Source organism: Chlorocebus sabaeus, chromosome 21, assembly GCF_047675955.1.
Source record: "Chlorocebus sabaeus isolate Y175 chromosome 21, mChlSab1.0.hap1, whole genome shotgun sequence".
NCBI classification, from domain to species: domain Eukaryota; kingdom Metazoa; phylum Chordata; class Mammalia; order Primates; family Cercopithecidae; genus Chlorocebus; species Chlorocebus sabaeus.
In genome coordinates, this window is record NC_132924.1 from 124,557,999 (window position 1) to 124,578,538 (window position 20,540).

Consider the following 20,540-nt stretch of genomic DNA (forward strand, 5'->3'; position numbering starts at 1 on the left):
CCCACCTGTACCGGCCTGGTCCAAACTGGATCATCTGTCAGGTGGCAACAGGTTTCTACTCCCACCCCCGCCCCTGCTGTGATCTATTCTCAAAGCAACAGAGTGATCTTCTGTCAGAAACCCTCTGAAGGCTCTGCTTCTTGCTCACGTAAAAGCCGGTGTCCCCGCAATGCCCCACAAGGTCTTAAGGATCTGCCCTCCTCTTTTCTCTGAGCTTCAGACTCAGCCCCTCCTTCCCTCCACTTCAGAAGCTGTCACTCCAGCACGCCAGGCTCCCTCCTACCTTGGGAACTTTGCACTGACTGGCCTCTCTGCCTGGAACGTCTTTTTTTTCTAGACACTCAGATGACTCACCTTCTCCTTCCCTGCAGTTCTCCACTCACAGGTCTCTTCTCTGTGAATCCTTCCTGGGCCCCTCTTTAAAATGGAAATCCCAGTGCTCCCTGTGGCCACACATACACTACAATTGGAACAATACGGAGAAGATGAGCACAGCCTCTGTGCAAGGATGACACATGGATTCGTGGTGTTCAAAAAATAGATGCATAAATAATAGAAACCCCCTTTTCTGACACTCCCTACCTAGCCTTTGCTTATTTTTCTCCTTGGCATCTGTCACCTTCTAACGCACTACCTCCCTTACCTACATACCATGTCTACAGTCTGCTCCACACAAGGTTTGAAGCCCCATGAGGACAGAGACGTTTGTCTGTTTTGTTCAGGCTCCAGAACCCAGTACAGTTGCCTGGCACTTAGTGGGTGGTCAATCGATGTTGAGTGAATGAATGAATGAATGAATGAATGAATATGGCACAGGCCAAGAGCTGTGGGGCATCATGGAGGAAGCCGGAAGGCATGTGTTCCCCATTGAGAGAGCTTCACCAAGGAGGCTTGAGCTGAGCCTTGAAGGACGGGTAAGGTTCAGTGAAATCATTTTTTTTTTTTTTTTTTTTTTTTTTTTTTTGAGACGGAGTCTCGCTCTGTCGCCCAGGCTGGAGTGTAGTGGCCGGATCTCAGCTCACTGCAAGCTCCGCCTCCCGGGTTTACACCATTCTCCTGCCTCAGCCTCCCGAGTAGCTGGGACTACAGGCGCCCGCCACCTCGCCCGGCTAGTTTTTTGTATTTTTTAGTAGAGACGGGGTTTCACTGTGTTAGCCAGGATGGTTTCGATCTCCTGACCTCGTGATCCGCCTGTCTCGGCCTCCCAAAGTGCTGGGATTACAGGCTTGAGCCACCGCGCCCGGCCAATGAAATCATAATAACGGTTGGGATAACTACTAGGGTGAGACTTGTGAAATCTTAGGCGCTGCTTCCTCAGGGCTCCTCTCTCAGGGAGAGGAAGGGGCAAGCCCTGGAGAAGCCAAGCACAAGGTGGGGTCAGGAAGTCGGCAGGTGAAACAGGACTCTTGGTGCACTGGGGTTTGAAATGGAGCTCCGGGGATGTCCAGGGAATACCGCAGATCATTAGGTCCCTGTCATAAGCTGCCTTTGGCAACAAAACATCTTCCCTTGACCCCAGTCAAGAAAAGAAAGTGATTCACATTGAGCGATAGGAATCATGTCGGCCTGAAGTGCCTTCTCGGGGCTGTGCCTGTCTTCCAGGGAAATCTCTTGCAGGGGAAGAAAGGGAAAGTGTGCGGACCAATCGTCAATGATTGGGCAGTGACTCTCAATTCCAGTCAAGCCCTGGGAATTAGGCATTGCCATGACGACTGCTACACTCCAGACGAAGCTGCTTTTAACTCCATCAGAGGCAGACGCACTCCATGCACTTTTCAACCTCGGTCTGAAATGCTGAAACCACAAGCTTCGGTCTCAGGATCCCACATAGAAAGCCAGAACTCCACCTTCAGGAAAGGGAGGGCTCGGGGGCACATTCCCACCCTGCTCAAAAACCCTCTCCAGAACTTCCGTGACTGCTTCCGTGACTGCTTCCGTGACTGCTTCCGTGACTGCTTCCCTCTCTGCTTCCGTGACTGCTTCCGTGACTGCTTCCCTCTCTGCTTCCGTGACCCCAGCGCTCCCACCCTCCTGCCTGCCATCAGTTCCCTCGCGCCCACACCCACCTCGCTTTTGCCAAACGTATGTGCTCATCCCTTTCTGAATGCACTGGGAAGGAGAGCAGTAGATAGACAAACTGAGGAACAAAACAACACAGAATGTTCTGGAAATCGCAGCAAATCTGGCTTGGGTTGGAGCACATGGGGATGTCAGGGCATGTGCTGAAGAGGAAGGACATTGGGGTCCTGGGTTGACTCCAGCTCTCCCACTGGCCAGTGACGTGTGGGGCAAGTTCTTCAGCCACCTAAGCTCGAATTCCTCACCTGTAAAATAGAGAAGATAATACCTCCTTGCAAATCCGTGGCCAGAACTAAATGAGGCCAAGTGTGAGAAAGCGTCTAGCAGAGAAGGAGACAGGAGGGGCTCTGGATGCTTCAGGAGGGTGAGGAGGGAAGTCCTGTCACTACTCATCGAAGATCTGGGTTTTGTCAGGTGGGTGGTGGGGAGTCAGGGAAAGATTTAAAGCTGGGGAATGGCTGTTGTTATTATTAATCCCATTTTACAGATGACAACACTGAGGCACAGAGAGGTTAAGTAACTTGCTCGAGCCACATAGTTCGTGGGTGGCAGAGCTGGATTTAACCCCAGCTCCTAACCACCATCATGGTTATTCTTCCTTCAGCCGAACAGAGAGGAAGAGGAAGGACTTGAAGACAAAAGAAATGTCAGGCATTGAGGTGGAAGAACTGATTGATATCCAGAGGAAAAAATTGCACTTGGCCGTGGTTCCGACCTAGTGGTTAAGCTGCCGGAAAAACAAGAAGAATTTACATAATCTGCATATTCATCAACGGAGCATCTTGAACCAAGACAGATCCGTGGAGCCAGTGGCAGATCAATCCCTGGCCAAACATTTCACACATGGGCCTATCTAAGCGCTGCTTATTCCCTAGGCCAACCACGAGGGCTTGTTGAGCTTGGAGAAGAATCTGAGTCAGCAGCCGTCGCCCGTCCTCCAGCATAGCAGACTCTGGAAGGAGGATGTCCCGGTGTCAGGATTCAGAAATGCTCACCTGCACATATACAACAAAGAGATGTGTGCCAAGAAAAGGAAAGCCAGAGATTCGCGACAGGGGAGCTGCCAGCGGCACTGGTTACATAATCAGTGGGGCCCCTGCAAAACGAACATGCAGCGTCCCTTTGAAAATTATTAACAGTAGAAGACGACAGCAGAGCCTGGAACCAAGAGCAGGGCCTTTGACGACTTCGGTGGTGATGACGCCCTCCCTTCCTCCCCCACTGTGCCTCTGACCCTGTATTTTTTGTTTTATTTTGAAACAATGTCAAGCTTATAGAAACGTTTCAACTACTATGCAAATAACACTTTTTTTCTTACTGAACTGTTTGATAGTAGATTCGAGGCTGAGACATCTGACTTTCTAGGAAACCTCAGTAGTTTGGGGGGACAATAGAAGAGTCTGTTTGATGCAGTGGTTTTTTTCCATTGCATCTTAACAGGTGGGGCACAACTGTGATGTGTCGCGTTTCTGATGTTCACGTTGATGACGTGATGAGAGTGGTATCCAGACTTCACTCTTCTGTCCTTTGTAGTTAGTTTCCTTATCACTATTCTGTAGAAGAGGCAATAAAGGCGTTTTGCATTTGTATTGGTGCCCAGATCATTAAGATGATTTGGAGAAAGATATTTATTCATACATGTGTATACGCATATGCATATATACAAATAGATGTATAGGTCTATGTATGTTTGTATACATACACTTATATTCTATTATGTGATCTGGTTTCTAAAACAGATTTGCATCAGTTTAAGAAAAAATAACAGGACAGTTAAAAAATTGTGCAGTCATTTAAATACTTTTATTTTCTGCTGATGGGAGTGCCAATTAGTATAATGTTTCTGAAATTCATCTTATTATATCAAGAGTCTTAAAATGTTTAAATATTGGCTGGGCATGGGGCTCACACTCACTCTCACCCCACACACACTCACACACACACACACACACACACCCTCCCACACACACATATGGGATTGTCAGCTGAAGCACTTAGAATGCCTAGAAAAATAAAAAGAGATCAAATAGAAAAGAGAGCTTAGAGACAGAGCGGGTAGAATGAGCACTGCGGTAGGAGTTCCGGAGAGGAGGCTGCCCTTTTCCTCGCTTGTGCTGCTTGGAGTGTGTAGCCAAAGGCTGTATGCCCGAGATCTTCTCCAGAGTCATGTGCTCAGCCTGCGAGAGCTGCCCTGCTGAGGAAATTATACTCCTCCACCTAGGGCACGGCTGGTGGACACAGGGATACACAAGCCCAGTCCTCGGTGGCTCACGCCTGTAATCCCAGCACTTTGGGAGGCCGAGGTGGGCGGATCACCGAAGGTCAGGAGTTCGAGACCAGCCAGGCCAATATGGTGAAACCCCGTCTCTACTAAAAACACAAAAACTACCCCGGCATGGTGGCACACACCTGTAATCCCAGCTACTTGGGAGGCTGAGGCAGGAGAATCACTTGAACCGAGGAAGTGGAGGTTGCAGTGAGCCGAGATCGTGCCATCGCACTCCAGCCTGGGCGACAGAGTGAGACTTGTCTCAAAATAAAATAAAATAAAATAAAATAAAATAAAATAAATAAATAAAAAATATTGCTTCAATGATGCCAGTTAGAGCAGAAATTCAGAGCACTTCAAAACGAATGCATTGGGTAGGCAGATGACAGATGATTACGAAGTCAAATGACCTAGTGATCAGGAGCAGAGTATTATTTCATCAAACACACATGCAAAAGGACAATTGGAACTCCAGAATAAAAATCTATGAGAAACTTGTGATCTAATGAGAAGCAAACTTAAATGTAGAATGATTTGGAGCAATTAAAGGCATAAGAAGAGAGAATCCACTGGCGTCAGCTCTGGGCATAGCAGCAGCAGGCGTGTCTTTTCTCTCACTGGTGGGTCCAGTGCTGCACCCTGGCTTTATTGCAGATACCTGGCATGGGGGATGGGATGGATGGAATGGCCCTTAGTGGGGGTCCACTGTCTTCTTACTGCATCTCCCTGTTTTACAGAGACTAAAAAGCAAAACCTACAGTTTCAGACTCCCTCCCAGTGGAGCTGCATTTGTGATTTATGTTTGGCCACCAGATGCGCTTCATGGAAGGCAGAAGTGGGGTGGATGTGTGCTTGTCTACTCTCTTTTTATCTGCTCCTTTTGCTAACAAGTGTGGTCACCAAGGTACTGGGTTGTCTGCTGTTTTTTCTGTGGCAGGGTTAACAGCACCATGATGCCTAGAGACAGGACATCAGGCTTCTGTTTTCTTTCTGAGGTGGACGTTGCTCTTGCAGCATGGTTCAGGAGCCTATAGAAGCATGAGGGGCAGCTTCTTGACTCTTGTGTCACACTTGAACTGGCTTCCTGGAACCCAGAGCATGCCTCACTTCCCCACTTTCCTGTTGGGGCAGAGATGGTAGCTGCCCTGGCTGGACACTGTGGGAGTCGTTCCTTAAAGTCCTATCTAGAGCCTTTCCTGCCAGCCCTTTGAAAACATTTGAAAGCATCTAGTTCCTTCTAGTAAATCTCTTTTGGTTTAAAATAGCCACCATGGTTCCTATTAACTGCAACTGACCAGTAAAATTAGTTTTCAATATTTTAGAATTAAACTGTATAAAAATATTTTAAAGTTACAGAACAGGATATAGAAGCTATAAATCTTAACTGTAAGAGAATTAGTGAGGCTGAGGGACTCAAGAAGGTGAGAAGAGGTAGAGAGAAGTGGGAAGTGCTCAGTCCTGCAACTTAACTATCTAGTTCATGGATGAAGAATAGATGTTTTGGTTTCTTTTATATTTTTTAAATTATAGATGCAATTAATGGATGAGCCAAAAGCAAAAATATAATTTAAAAAACTTGACAGAGGATGAGAAAGAGGAGGGAAGATAGATGAAACCTCATTTCTGGCAATAATACTGTCTAAAGTTAATTAATGGAAAAACAGGGTTAGCACACACTTATAGTTAGAATGTAACCACTGATTTGTTGAAGATTTGCTGGTTTTAAGTGTGCGGTCTTATTTCTGGGTTCTCTGTTCTGTTCCATTGGTCTATGTGTCTGTTCTTGTACCAGTACCATGCTGTTTTGGTTACTGTAACCTTGTAATATAGTTTGAAGTTGGGTAGTATGATGCCTCCAGCTTTGTTCTTTTTGTTTAGAATTATCTTGGCTTTTTGGGCTCTTTTTTGGTTCCATATGAATTTTAAAATAGTTTTTTTCTAATTCTGTGAAGAATGACAATTGTGTTTTAATGGGAACAGCATTGAATCTATAAATTGCTTTGGGCAGTATGGCCATTTTCACAATATAAATAATTCTTATGCATGAGCATGGAATGTTTTTCCATTTGTTTGTGTCATCTCTGATTTCTTTCAGCAGTGGCTTGTAATTTCTTTTGAAGAGATCCTTCACTTTCCTTGTTAGCTGTATTCCTAGGTGTTTTATTCTATTTGTGGTAATTGTGGACGGGAGTTCATTCACGATTTGGCTCTCTGTTTGCCTGTTGTTGGTGTATAGGAATGCTAACAAACCCAGCAATCCCATTACTGGGTGTATGTTCAAAGGAATATAAGTCATTCTATTATAAAGATACATGCATATGTATGTGCATTGCAGCACTATTTACAATAGCAAAGGCATGGAACCAACCTGAATGCCCTTCAGTGATAGACTGGATAAAGAAAATGTGGTACATATACACCATGGAGTACTATGCAGCCATAAAAAGGAATGAGATCATGTCCTTTGCAGGGACATGGATGGAGCTGGAAGCCATTATCCTGAGCAACCTAACACGGGAAGAGAAAACCAAATATCACATGTTCTCACTTATAAGTGGGAGCTGACTGATGAGAACACATGGACACACGGTGGAGGGGGAATGACACACACTGGGGCCTGTTGGAGGGCGGGGGCTGAGAGGAAGAAGAGCATCGAGAAGAATAGCTAACGAATGTTGGGCTGAATACCTAGGTGACGGGATGGTTCGTGCAGCAAACCACCATGGCACACTTTTACCCATGTAACAAACCCGCGCAGCCTACACGTGTACCCGTGAACTTAAAATACAAGTAGGAAAAATAAATGAAAGAAAGAAAAAAAAATTTTTTTCAGTAATCACTGGAAGAAGAGAAACAAAAGTTGTTAAAATGGGCTAACTCTGAGAGAGGGAGACTATCAATGTATTATAGGGAGAAAGATTTTTACTTTTCATTTTATACTTTATGTACAGTCAAAACTTCTATTACATGCACATAATTACTTATACAAAATACATTAAAATTGTATAAATGTTCAGTTATAAACACAGTGATACCTGGAGTTTTTGGCAGAGCACTTTTCCAGAGTAGATATTTATGAGTCCTCATTGATCTGAGAGTGTCTTTCGGCTGCACTTGCAACTGAGTAACTTGGTTGGACGTAGATTACGGAAATCACAATCTGTTGACCTAAAATTCTGTAGCTGTTGCTCCACTTGGCATTTCATGTTGTAGAAAAGTCTAACGTATATCTAACTTTTTCCCTTTGTAGACAAATTTTTTTTCATTATACATGTATTTTGTTTCCTTTATCCTTAACATTAAAAACTTTCACCAGGATAAGTCTAGATGAGATATCCTTTACTATTTTTTTTTAAATCAGCACTTAGTGGTTCCTTTCTAGTTGAAGATAAAGTCTTCCTCCAGTTTAGGAAATATTCCTTCTATTTCTTTCTCTCATCTGGTGTCTCTTCCTTCTCCTCTGTTGCTTTTTTTTTTTTTTTTTTTTGAGATGGAGTCTGGCTCTGTCACCCAGGCTGGATCTTGGCTCACTGCAACCTCCACCTCCCAGGTTCAAGCAATTCTCTTGCCTCAGCCTCCCAAGTAGCTGCGACTACAGGTGTCCATCACCATGCCCAGCCTATTTTTGTATTTTCAGTAGAGATGATATTTTGCCATGATGGCCAGGCTGGTCTTGAACTCCTAACCTCAGGTGATCCACCCGCTTCAGCCTCCCAAAGTGCTGGGATTACAGGTGTGAGCTACCAAGCCCAGCCTTTTTTTCCTTAGAATTCTTATTGTGTAGCTGTCTATTAACTTCTCCTCTGAGACTCCACTTGCCTGGTTTCTCCATCTCTGATCTCAGCCTCCAGGCCCCTCACACACGGATATCAGATTTGTCTTCCTAAGGCACAGCATTCCATGTTCTGCATGCTTGGTGCAACCTGGCTTCATACAGAGCCTTCATCCGAACCAAACCAGCATTCTTCCCTGAATTAAGCAAATCCATGGTAAAATAGTAATCAAATGTTATTTCCATAACGTAATCAAAAACATACCCAACAGAGTCATTGAAGCAAGAGAGATATTCTCATTAATTTCTGGATAAATCAATAATCATAAGTATTAAAAAGGAGTCAAGATTTTCTATTTGGTAATATAATCACCTACCCAGTAAACAAATTAAAATCTACTGAAAAACTCTTATAACCAGTAAGGTGATTCTATACGGTGACTGGCTGGAAAATAAATACACAAAACTTTTGCTTTTTAAAACTGTAATAACAATAACCAGCCAGAAAGTTAAAGGGAAGAAATATGTGATTCACGAAATCAAGGCATAAGGGAGCAACATGCAGCTCCTAGATGTGGAAAATAACAAAAACTTCAGCTTGAGATTTGAAGAAAACTGGAATGAATGGAGGGGCAGTCACATTCTCGGGGGAGGAGACTTAAGGCTGTAAAGTATCCATTCTTCCCCAAGTACTGTCTAAAGTGAACAGAAGTGAACCACATCACTCCCAGAGGACTCCTAAACTTTTGAATGTGTACCTTTAAAATTTCTCCAGAAGGCTAAATATAAGAGAAAAGGCATTATGGCTTGGAGGAAGAGCGTGTAAGGAGAGGAGACTTTCTTTAGCGGGGCAACCAAATTATACAGTGGGGCCACGAAAAGATGTGAAGTGGGGAGTGGGAAGCATTGGGCCAAGAAAACCCTAAAGAACTGTGCAGCCGGGGCTTCACTGTGACATTTGAAATCATGACGATGTTCTGTATAATTTATAGAACTATCTAATAGTGTCCTTACAATGTAAAATTATATGTATAATTTAGACCAGGCATGTTGGCTTACACCTGTAATCCTTGTACCTTGGGAGGCCGAGGCAGGCAAATCACTTGAGGTCAGGAGTTTGAGACCAGCCTGGCCACCATGGCAAAACCCTGTCTCTACTAAAAATACAAAAATTAGCCGGGCGTGGTGGCACATGTCTGTAATCCCAACTACTTGGGAGACTGAGTCAAGAGAATCGCTTGAACCCGGGAGGTGGAGGCTGCAGCGAGCTGAGACTGTGCCACTGCACTCCAGCCTGGGTGTCAGAGTGAGACCCTTTCTCTAAATAAATAAATAAATAAATAGTACTATATATATATAAAATACTGTGGTTGAGAAGGTAACACTGGCTGCTGTCATTAAACCGCTTTCATAGGCTAACACTGTGTCCCCAATCCCTTCCAAAGTGGGATTGGGAGGGAAGGAGAGACTAGGAAATCTTGGGGGCCCAAAGAGATGAAATGGACTTCCTGGCAGGAATTCAGGCTCTTCTCTTCCGTTAAAATGGATCTGCAGAAAGGATCCTGGGGGGTCATTATCAGCTCTGCGGGAACCACCATACTCCCTCCTAGAAGGGTTTGACTTTTCATAAGTCTTAACCTTCAAGGTGAAGAATCGGTGTCAAAGGAATAAAAGACACCTTTGAGGTGGGCCCTTTGCCCTGTGCTCCATGCCGTCCTTTTTGCTCAGCAGTAGTAGTTCAAAGACTGTCTTACGGGGGTATTCTCATGCCAAACACTACAAATGCTCCAACAGAGAGTATTTTAAGTCTGCAAAAGGCAACATTTTAAGAAATAATTTAAAAGACACTTTTCTGGCCAGGTGCAGTGGCTCACACCTGTAATCCCAGCACTTTGAGAGGTCAAGGTAGGCAGATCACCTGAGGTCAGGGGTTTGAGACCAGCCTGGTCAACATAGAGAAACCCTTTCTGTACTTAAAAACACAAAAAATTTAGCCAGGTGTGGTGGTACACACCTGTAATCCCAGTTACTCAGGAGGCTGAGGCACAAGAATCGCTTGAACTTGGGAGACGGAGGTTGCAGTGAGCGGAGATCATGCCATTGCACTCCAGCCTGGGTGACAGAGTAAGACTCTGCCTCAAAAATAAAATAAATAAAATAAAATACACATTTCCTGGACATTGACTCTAGTATTTCAGCTCTGCCCTTCAAACCTGCTGCTGTGGTTTGTCTATGGTTTGTCCCTGCCTAAAATTCATGTAGTTGCCAGTGTTGACAGCTAGTAGGACCTTTAAGAGGGCATGTTCATCATGAATAAATTAATGCTGTGTCTAGTGTCTTTGTGGAGTGAATTCTTGCTCTCACAGGACTGGATGAGTTACTCTGGGCATGGGATTTTTATGAAGTGAGGCTTGTCCTCATGTTTCATTGCTTTTGCACACATCCATTTGCCTTTCTGCTTTTCTGTCATGAGGTGGAGCAGTACCAGAAGCTGAGCAGACAGTAGCAGCATGCGTCTTGGACTTCCCAGCCTCCAGAATCGTGGGCCAAATAAATCTCTTCTTAAAAATAAATTACCTAACCTCAGGTATTCTGTTACAGCAACAGAAAATGAACAAATATACCTGCCATGACAACTCTGAGTAATGAACTGCCATCATCTGGATATTTGTTGAGTACCTTGCCAATAGGAGATTTCTTGGCTCTATATTTAGAACTTTCAAAACTATGGCACTGGGTTCTTTTCTCTTTCAAAAATCATCGAATATCAAGCATTGGAAATTGGATCAGTAATAAAATGTAGAGCCACTTAACCTTGAAAAGCCCATAGAGATATGTGATATGGAGGTATATATCTAAAGAACCCATTTGAAAAATGTTTTTAAAGTAGTTGCTATTAGAAGGAGTTAGGAGCAAACAGCTTTTTGTTTATTTGTCTTAATAAGAAGTCTCTGTCCAATGTTCATCTCTTCAATTTGACTTTTCAACCAACTTGACTATATTTGTATAATTATGATAAAAAATAAAAACTAGGCCAGGCACAGTGGCTCATGCCTGTAATCCCAGCACTTTGGGAGGCCAAGGCAGGTGGATCCTTTAAGGTCAGGAGTTCAAGACCAGCCTGGCCAACATGGTGAAACCCTGTATCTCCTAAACATACAAAAATTAGCTGTGCAGTAGTGGCATGCACCAGTAATCCCAGCTACTCAGGAGGCTGAGGCAGGAGAATCGCTTATCCCTGGGAGGCAGAGGTTGCAATGAGCTGAGATTGTGTCACTGCACTCTAGTCTGGGTGACAGAGTGACACCGTGTCTCAAAATTAATTAATTAATTAATTAATTAAATAAATAAAATTAAAAACCCACAGTGCATCATTTTCCCACTTCTGGCCTTCTACCTCCCAGTTTTCAGTTGCCTTGTGGTCACACTCACCAACAGACAGCAGTTCCTGGCCCTTTGCTCTGCTGTCCTGAATTGCCTTCTAATCACAGTGTTGTAGGGACTGCAGGTTGAAGGAAGAGCACCAGGCTGTTTAGCCCAGGATGGAAGACTGTGTGTTGGCTATTCTGAGGTCAGAAAGGAAACTGTATTTCCTTACTAAAATGATGAGTAAAACTGTTAAAAAGAGTCAAACCTTTGAAGAATTCTAAGCTGGAGTTAGGCACTAGCCACATAAGTAGGTGAGGATGTTGTTGTTCTTTTTAAAGCTAGGTATTCTCCAAGTTCTTAAAAATTAATCACATAGGCAGTTAGGGCCCTATCCCGCAACCTAGACATTGTATGCAAGGATTGGGCTACTGGAAACCTCCACTCTCTTATTGTCTCAAATTCAGGCAGTAAGAGTCACATGGGCATGAAGACTGACATCAGCAAATCGATGTCAAAACCTAAACTCCGATGCAGAAAAATTCAAGTTTAACCTTATACTGGGCCAACTAATTCCCATAATATTTGGAAAGTCATCACAAGGCAGGGTGAAACCCAGCACTGATTGTGCTTTATAGATGCCTTTACCCACCCCTCTAAGTTAATAGAATAAAGTGGAATTAATTAGGTTAATAAAAATCAGTATGCCTGTATCCATCAGGGTTCTCTTGAGAGACAGACCCAATAGGACCTAGAGAGAGAGAGAGAGAGAGAGAGAGATGTGATATCTATCTACTCAATCTGTATATCTCGAGTTAATAGAAGATTTTTATTTTCAGATTGAGAAAAAACAAAGTTTTTACTTAATCATTTCTATATTCCACTTGTATCTTCTTTCCCCCACACTGAGAATCCTACTTCTCAAAGATATGTGGGATAATAGAATTAAAATATCCCATAATTATACATTTGCTTTATGCCACATACTATATTCTCAGAACAATACTAATACTACCACATTATCATTATTAAAACACTTAAAATGTTGTTTATATATGTTATCTCCATTCTTTGTCATAATTATCAGATTATACAGGTATCACATTTTACAATCTCTTCTTTTAAATCCTCACTCACGTTGGTTTTACAAGTAACTACATACTTCTCATCACCAGTCCTTCTATTGATATTTGCAGAAATTTAGTTGTCTGAAACTTATTCTTTAGTAGATTCCTTCAAAAGAAGTCAAAGGAACAATATTTTCTGAGTTCTTCCATGCTGATAATGATACTTAAAAAGGTTTTTGCTTGATATTAAATCTTAGGTTCTGTATTAGTCCATTTACTCAGTCTTGGGTGTGTCTTTATAGCAGTGTGAAAACTCCTATAAATTAATAAAGAAAAGAGGTTTAATTAACTCACAGTTCCACATGGCTGAAAGGCCTCAGGAAACTTACAGTCATGGTGGAAGGGAAAGAGGCACATCCTATATGGTGGCAGGTGAGAGAGAGTAAGCAAGAGCAGGGAAAACTGCCTTATAAAACCCTCAGATCTCGTGAGAACTCACTCACTATCATGAGAACAGCATGGGAGAAACTGCCCCCACGATCCAATCACCTCCCACCTGGTTCCTCCCTCATCACATGAGGATTACGGGGATTACAACTCGAGATGAGATTTGGGTGGGGACACAGAGCCAAACTATATCAGGTTCCCATCTTCTTTCTTTGAACAACTCAAATTTGTTACTCTTGCAGCATAAAGTATTGCTGTTGAAAAGCCTCACGGTAACCTAGTATTCTTTGGAAGTCAGTTTCTCTCTTTTATCTAGATACTCAAAGTTTATTTTTTCTTTTTCTTTAAAGTCCCGTAATTTTCCTAGAATATATTTTGGTGTTGATTTGTGTGGGTCAATATTTTCAGGTGTTCTCTTTCAATATACAGTTTTCAAACTTTGTTATTTCAGAAATGCTTTCTTTAGTTTTCTTTAGTTTTTTGAATTATAGCTTTTAGTATTTGTTCTGACCTCTCGGTTTGGTTTTCTTCTTCAGGGACTCTTGTTATTCATGAGTTGGGTCTTCTTTGTCTATCTTCACTATTTGTCACACTCTTGAATCTTCTTACTATTTGTCCTTTTTGGATTTTTAAATTTCCCTTCTATTGTCCTTATTATTGGTTGCATTTTTTCTTGTGTTTCTCCTAGTTTAATCTTCATTTCTAAGATGGTTCTTTCTAGTTGTTTTTTGTATCTGTCAACTCACTTTCTAATTGTAATTTATGTTGTTCTTTTGCATCGATGTCATTTTCTTAATGCTTTTAGCTTTTTTCAGTACATTCTAATAAGCCCCCCCCTGTGTACATGCCATGCATGATTCCTTTCCCTTGAGCATGGGCAGGACCTATTGACTATGAAGGGTTATTACTGTCAGAATTAGGTTACATTATATGGCAAAAATGAGGGGACTTTGCAGATGTAATTAAGACTCTTAATCAGCTGGCTTTAAGTTAATCAAGATAGTCAGAGGGAGCCTGACCTAATCAGATGACTCCTTTTAATGAGAGCCTAGAGGTCAGAGACAGAGAAGTCAGAGAGATTCAAAGCAGCAGAGACACTCTCCTGTTGGCCTTGAAGAAGTAAACTGCCGGGCCATGAAGGGGCTATGTGGCAGGGACTAGTGGGCAGCCTCCAGAAGCTAAAAGTCTTAGTTCTATAATCACAACAAACTGAATCCTTCCAATAACCAGTGAGCTTGGAAAACGCCCTGAGCCCCAGTGAAATTGCAGCCTCAGCCTTGTGAGACCCTGAGCAGAGGACCCAGCTAAACTGTGCCTGAGCTCCTGACCCACAGAAACTGCACAATAATAAATGTGTGTTTTAAATTTGTGGCAATTTGTTATGCAGCAGTGGAGATGCAGCATTACACCTTTGATCGGCCCAGTGAGCATGTCACTCCAGTGCACCCTCACGGTTTGTAAGGATGTTATTCTACTCTTGTTCTTTTTCTAAATAGTACCTTTATATGGGATTTAATCTTGATATTTTTCTGCTGCTACTTTTTATATGAAGTTGGTTTTCCTGACTTTTTTAAGAAGGCTTGGTTCGAATAGCTTCTTCTTTCTTTTTAACTTAACAGAGATCCTTCTGTGGTTTTCATGTAGCAGCTTGCTTGCCTGGGTTTACTGGCGTGGTTTCCCTGCTTTTATCTGGACGTTCTCTTTTCTTCACTTCTGTTCTCCCTCTTCCGCTCAATCTTGAATTTACTCCAAGACATTTCTCCTTAGTGTGGGGCCCTATCCAGGCAGGGGCCCTTGTGGGACAGTTTCAAGAGTTTAGAAGGTTGGACCGATCCTGCCCTCAAAGGTTTTGCAGCAGAACCCTCATATTCTCTATTGGAATAGACAAAGCACCTCCCAGTTTCAGTCACCCTCCTAAGTCTTCAAACCAACCAGCCCAGCTCAGCCAGGTGCTGCCTATTGTTCGGTTAGATGCCCCATTACTCCCCTGCAGTCTCCCACGCAGGTGCTAACATTGTTCAGGTCTTACGGCTTTAGTGATTGGTCCCACCCGCATGTATTTGGGGGTTGATGAGGACACTTGACATCTAATTATTTTGTAAATGCTGTGCATGGGTGTTTGCTTTTTCCTATTTAGTTGTTCTGTATGTTTTTAATTGGAGATTTGAGTAAATCCGAAGACTCTGCTGCTACCACCTCTGTGCATCTCCCCAGAATTCCCCCGGCGTCTCTTTTTAGGCCTTGAGAAAGCTTAATTCCCACAGAGGTGAACTAGTGTAAGTCACACAGCTAGTGAGTGGGGAAATCAGCATTTGGACCTGGTTCTAATTTCAGAGCCCTTGGTTTCGTTTTGTTGGTTTTTTTTTTACTACATTTTTTTAAATAACTGCATTTGCTATAGCAATTCCCAGCTTTAAAACTTAAATCAGTTTCCCATGAATAAAACCAATCAATCATTTTAAAGATCTTCGGCATTCAACACTTCACGCTGCCTGTTGAGCCTCATTTCTGCTTCTCCCTCAAACATACCCCTGCTGTGGTCCCGAAAAGCCGTCCTCATTTATTCCCTGATGGCCTGTACTCATGCTTTACCTCTTCTTCAAAGTCGGAATCAGCTGGTCCAATGGTGTTATTGGAACTTGCTAACATTAGTGTCACTAAAATTGGTATATAGCCCCCACTGCTAAATTTGGCCTTTAAAAAACAAAGCCCAAATCTACTGTCCCTCTGCTAACCAACTAACTTGTAACTTCAGTAATTTTTGGTTTTTTCTTCATGATTTGTGGAGATGAGGGGAAATATTTTGAGGCATAATCTGTGCTTTTCAATACCTGTCTACATTAGTTTCCCTGCAGGGCTGTGCTCCCTCTGAAGCCTGCAGGAAATTTTTCCTGGCTCCTGGTGGTTGCTGCAACCCCTGGTGTTCCTCAGCCTTAGAGGCATCGCTCCAATCCTCCATCTTCACATGGGGATCCCCTGTATGTCTGATCATGGCTCACCACAGCCTCAATCTCCAGGGCTTAAGGGATCCTCCTGCCTCAGCCTCCCCAGTAGCTGGGACTACAGGTGTGCGCCACCATGCCCAGCCAATTTTTTGTTTTCAGTAGAGATGAGTCTGATGATGTTGTTCAGGCTGGTCTCAAACTCCTAAAAGAAAGAGATCTTCCTGCCTCGGCCTCTCAAAGCACTGGGATTGCAGGCGTGAGTCACTGTGCCCAGCCAGGCCATCTTCTTATAAGCACACTGGTCCCAATGCATCAGGGGCTCACCTACTCTGGGTTGACCTCATCTTAACTAATTGCACCTGCAATGGTCCTGCTTCCAAATAAGGTCACATTCTGAGGTCCTGGGGATTCAGACTGCAGTATATTAGTATCTTTTGGGGAGGACCCACAGCACTTGTTTCCACTTTCCTTTCTCTCACTTAAGCAGGAAATCTTTTTTTTTTTTTTTTGAGATGGAGTCTCACTTTGTCACCAGGCTAGAGTGCAGGGGTACAATCTCAGCTCACTGCAACCTCCGACTCCCTGCCTCAGCCTCCCAAGTAGCTGGGATTACAGGCACGTGCCACCACGCCCAGCTAATTTTTGTATTTTTAGTAGAGATGTGGTTTCACCATGTTGGCCAGGATGGTCTCAATATCCTGACCTTGTGATCCACCCACCTCAGCCTCCCAAAGTGCTGGTATTACAGGCGTGAGCCACCGCGCCTGGCCAATCTCTCTTTTCACTTTTTGCTTCGGGGAGGGATGGGAGAGCCAGTAAGCCCCTGTGGCTTTTGTGTTTTCTAGAAACCTAAGGACAATTGGGATGGGGACTAGCGCCTTGGCCAGAAGCAGAGAACACATAGGGGCTTCCCTCCAGATTTGAAAAATCCCCAACAGCGTGGCTAGGGTGGGTTGCAAGATCCTGACAGTCCTGAGGGCCTATTTTTCTGCCGCAAGGCTTGAGGAATACCCAGGTAAGCCCTGGACTTACCAGGGGACAAGGGCCCCCCCAGGGCTGAAGGCCCGTTAGGGTTGCTTTAGCTTCCTCTTCTCACAGTGGATTTAGTGAAACAGATATCTTAGGTGACAATGCACTGGGGAATAAAGTCCACCCTATTATTCCACGTGTCTGAGACATTTCACCAACATCTCGTTTAGTTTTGCAACATCTCTGTGTAGTAAAGCAAGGGCAAGTTTCACTCTACAGGCATCAAGAAGTCAGATGACCTTTAGAAAAATCCCCTAAGTCAGCAGCAAACCTGGGAATAAATCCAGGGTTTTCTGATTCAACTTTTGTATCCGCGTGTGAATGTTTGCTCTAGACCTTGCTACCTTAGTAAAATAGAGCAAAGTACTGTGTAAACAGCCAGCACCTTGTAAATTCTAGATAATGACCCTGCTCAGCCTAGAAGAGATGGTCTGTTCACAACGGAAGTATTCTCCTTTTGGGGTTCTACAGCCATTCCCAATGCTGGTGGAGAAGGTGTGGCTGGACTGCTTGGGCACAGCTAGCCCCAGGCATGGCAGGAACGCCCTTGGCTGTGCACAGCTGCTGGGGTTTTATTGCATTTGTTTGGGAGACTCTTAGACAAAGCACTACTTCTTGAAGTCAAGTTCCAGGGAAAGCACGGTGTAAGGAAATAGTTCTTTTCCTTTTCCTCAAATGGAACTGCATATTCAAGGGGTAAACCCAGATCCACAGCCTCTGTTCACAACAGGCTCTGAGGCTTGTTCACTGGTGAATAAATAAATAATTGAGGACCTTCTATCTAACAGAGCCCAGGCCCTGGACTAGCGGGTGCACGTGCTGCAGGGAACACAGCTGAGCCTCTGTCTTCAAGACGCATTCCAGAAGCAGGAGTGAGACTCACTTAAGCAAACACACGCAGAGCCCGTCAGACAGGGATAGGGCTACAGAGGTGATGTGTGGAAGCGTGGTGCAGAGGGGCTGCTCCAGCTGTGGCCGACTGGAAGAGCCTCTCAGAAAAGACCGGAGAGACAAGAACAGAGCCAGCAACCACCTGGGGAAGCATTCGAAGCAGAACAAACACCCACAGGGCTTCCTGTGAAAACATGAAATGAGACATCTAATGTGCCGGCATAGCAAGGGTTTAGTGAACCACAGCTGCCTTTGGCTCTTCCCACCCTCTGAGCCTCAGTTTCCTAATCTGTCCAATAGAGATAACAGAGTCATACCATAAAATGCTGCTTTTGGATTCAAAAGAAAACAATAGATGTGAAAATAACCTGTAAATTGTAAAGTACGATAAAGCCGGGCATAGCCGCGTGCACCTATGGTCCCAGCTACTCAGGAAGCTGAGGAAGGAGGATTACTTGACCCCAAAGGTTGAGGCTGCATTGAGCTATGCTGGGGCCACTCCAGCCTGGGTGACAGAGTGAGATGCTGTCTCTAAAATTAAAAAATAAATAAATAAAAGTGTGAAGAGAATAGCGGTTACTGTCCAAAGAGGTGCTGGATGAATGTTTGCCACCGGGACGCTTTGGTAGCACTTCTTCAGGACCTTTTTTTTTTGAGACAGAGCCTTGCTCTGTCACCCAGGCTGGAGTACAGTGGCATGATCTCAGCTCACCGCAAGCTCTGCCTCCTGGGTTCAAGCGATTCTCCTGCCTCAGCCTCCAAAGTAGCTGAGATTATAGGCACGCACCACCATGGCTGGCTAATTTTTGTATTTTTAGTAGAGATGAGGTTTCATCATGTTGACCATGCTGGTCTTGAACTCCTGACCTCAGGCTATCTGTCCACCTCAGCCTCCCAAAGTGCTGGGATTACAAGCATGAGCCACCGCGCCCGGCCTCAGGAGTTTATTTAAATAGGAGAGCTGCACTTTGTCTCTCATCCCCTAATGGGACAGGAGTGTGGTCTCCCACACGGGCCCTCAGAACCAGCTTAACCTCGGGCAAGAGTCAGTGGGAAGGCCAGGCTGGTAGTGGGGAGAGCAGGAAGTAGCAGCACAGGGCCGCTGTCCTTTGGCAAGTACGTACCTTTCACCTCTGGGTCAGGACAGGCCCACTCCAATTTCCTCCACAGAACAGCCGCCCCAGCAGCTGCATGCGGCACGCCCTGTATGTGAGGAGTCCAAGCAGAAGCTGGGACACAGGAAGTTGTCCAGGTGAGAGATGACGGTCCAGGCCAGGGCTGATGGGGACCTGCACTGAGGTTCTAAGTGGCTGGGCATGGTGACTCACACCTGTAATCCCAGCACTTTGGGATGCCAAGGCAAGTGAACCACTCGAGCCCCGGAGTTCAAGACCAGCTTGGACAACATGGTGAAACCCCGTCACTACAGAAAACAACTAAATTAGCTGGCTGTGATGGCATGCATCTATAGTTCCAGCTACTTGAAAGGCTAGGGGGAAGGATCCCTTGAGCCTGGGAGGTCAAGACTTCAGTGAGCTGTGACTGGGGGACTATACTCCAGCCTGGGCGACACAGCTAGACCCTATCTCAAAGAACGAAAGAAAAGAAAAAAGAAAAGAAAGACGATAGAGGTAAAGTACGAGAGAACATGATGAGTTTTGCCTGAGAAATTGCATGGGTTTTATTTACTGAGCAGGCAGAAGGCTTGCAGGGGGCAGATTTAGGGGCATTCAGGAGTTCTCTTGGGCCATGGTAAGTTTGAGGCACCTTTTGATATCCAAAGGATGATGCTGAGCAAATGGTTTGTAGTCCTGTCTGGAACTCAGATACAAGGAAAGCAGTGAAGTTATGTATTTTCAGTATCATCAGTGCAGAGATGGTAGAAGTCAAAGGATTACTGTGTTGGTTTCTTGTGACTGTCATAACAGAGTGCACAAACTGGGGGATGTAAAGCAACAGCTGCTTATGCTGTCAAAATTCTGGAGGCTGGAAGTCCAGGACTGGGTCTCAGCAGGCGCACGCCCTCTCCAAAAGCTCTAGAAGAGAATCTTTCCCAGCCTCTTCCAACTTCTGGTCCATCTTTTACATCATTGGAAGTTCTCAGCCTGCAGTTGCGTCCCTCCATCTCTGCCTCTGTCGTCAGATGGCCTTTTCCCCTCTATGTATGTCCAAATCTCCCTCCTGTATGAAGACACCAGTCACTGGATGAGGGCCCACCCAGCTCCAGAATGACCTTATCTTAACCTGCTTACATGTGCAAAGACCCTATTTTCAAATCAGGTTCTGGTGGACAGGAATGTTGGAAGGACACTCTTCAATTCTGAACAGTTAGCTAGGGATGGGGTATAGACAGAGATGAAACCCAAGTACAGGACGCTGAGGTCCCAATGTGTAGACAGAGATGAAACCCAAGTACAGGACATTGAGGTCCCAATGTGTAGAGGACAGAGAGAGAAGGAGCTCCCTGGTGACACAGGCAAGATGTCGGTGGGACTGAGGTCCGGAATATGGCAAGCCCTTTTTTTTTTTGAGATGGAGTCTGGCTTTGTTGCCCAGGCTGGAGTGCAGTGGCGCAATCTCCGCTCACTGAAGCCTCTGCCACCCAGGTTCAAGCAATTCTGCTGCCTCAGTCTGCCAAGCAGCTGGGACTACTGGCGCAAGCCACCACACCCAGC

The 20,540-nt window shown here is 44.5% G+C and overlaps 1 non-coding gene across 1 annotated transcript; it reads left to right on the forward strand.

Moving 5' to 3' along the window:
• The first annotated feature begins 436 nt into the window (after positions 1 to 436).
• LOC119621630 (U6 spliceosomal RNA) lies at positions 437 to 543 on the forward strand. Its single transcript, XR_005238177.1, has one exon. It is a non-coding gene; the product is annotated as a U6 spliceosomal RNA (small nuclear RNA).
• Positions 544 to 20,540: the final 19,997 nt, after the last annotated feature.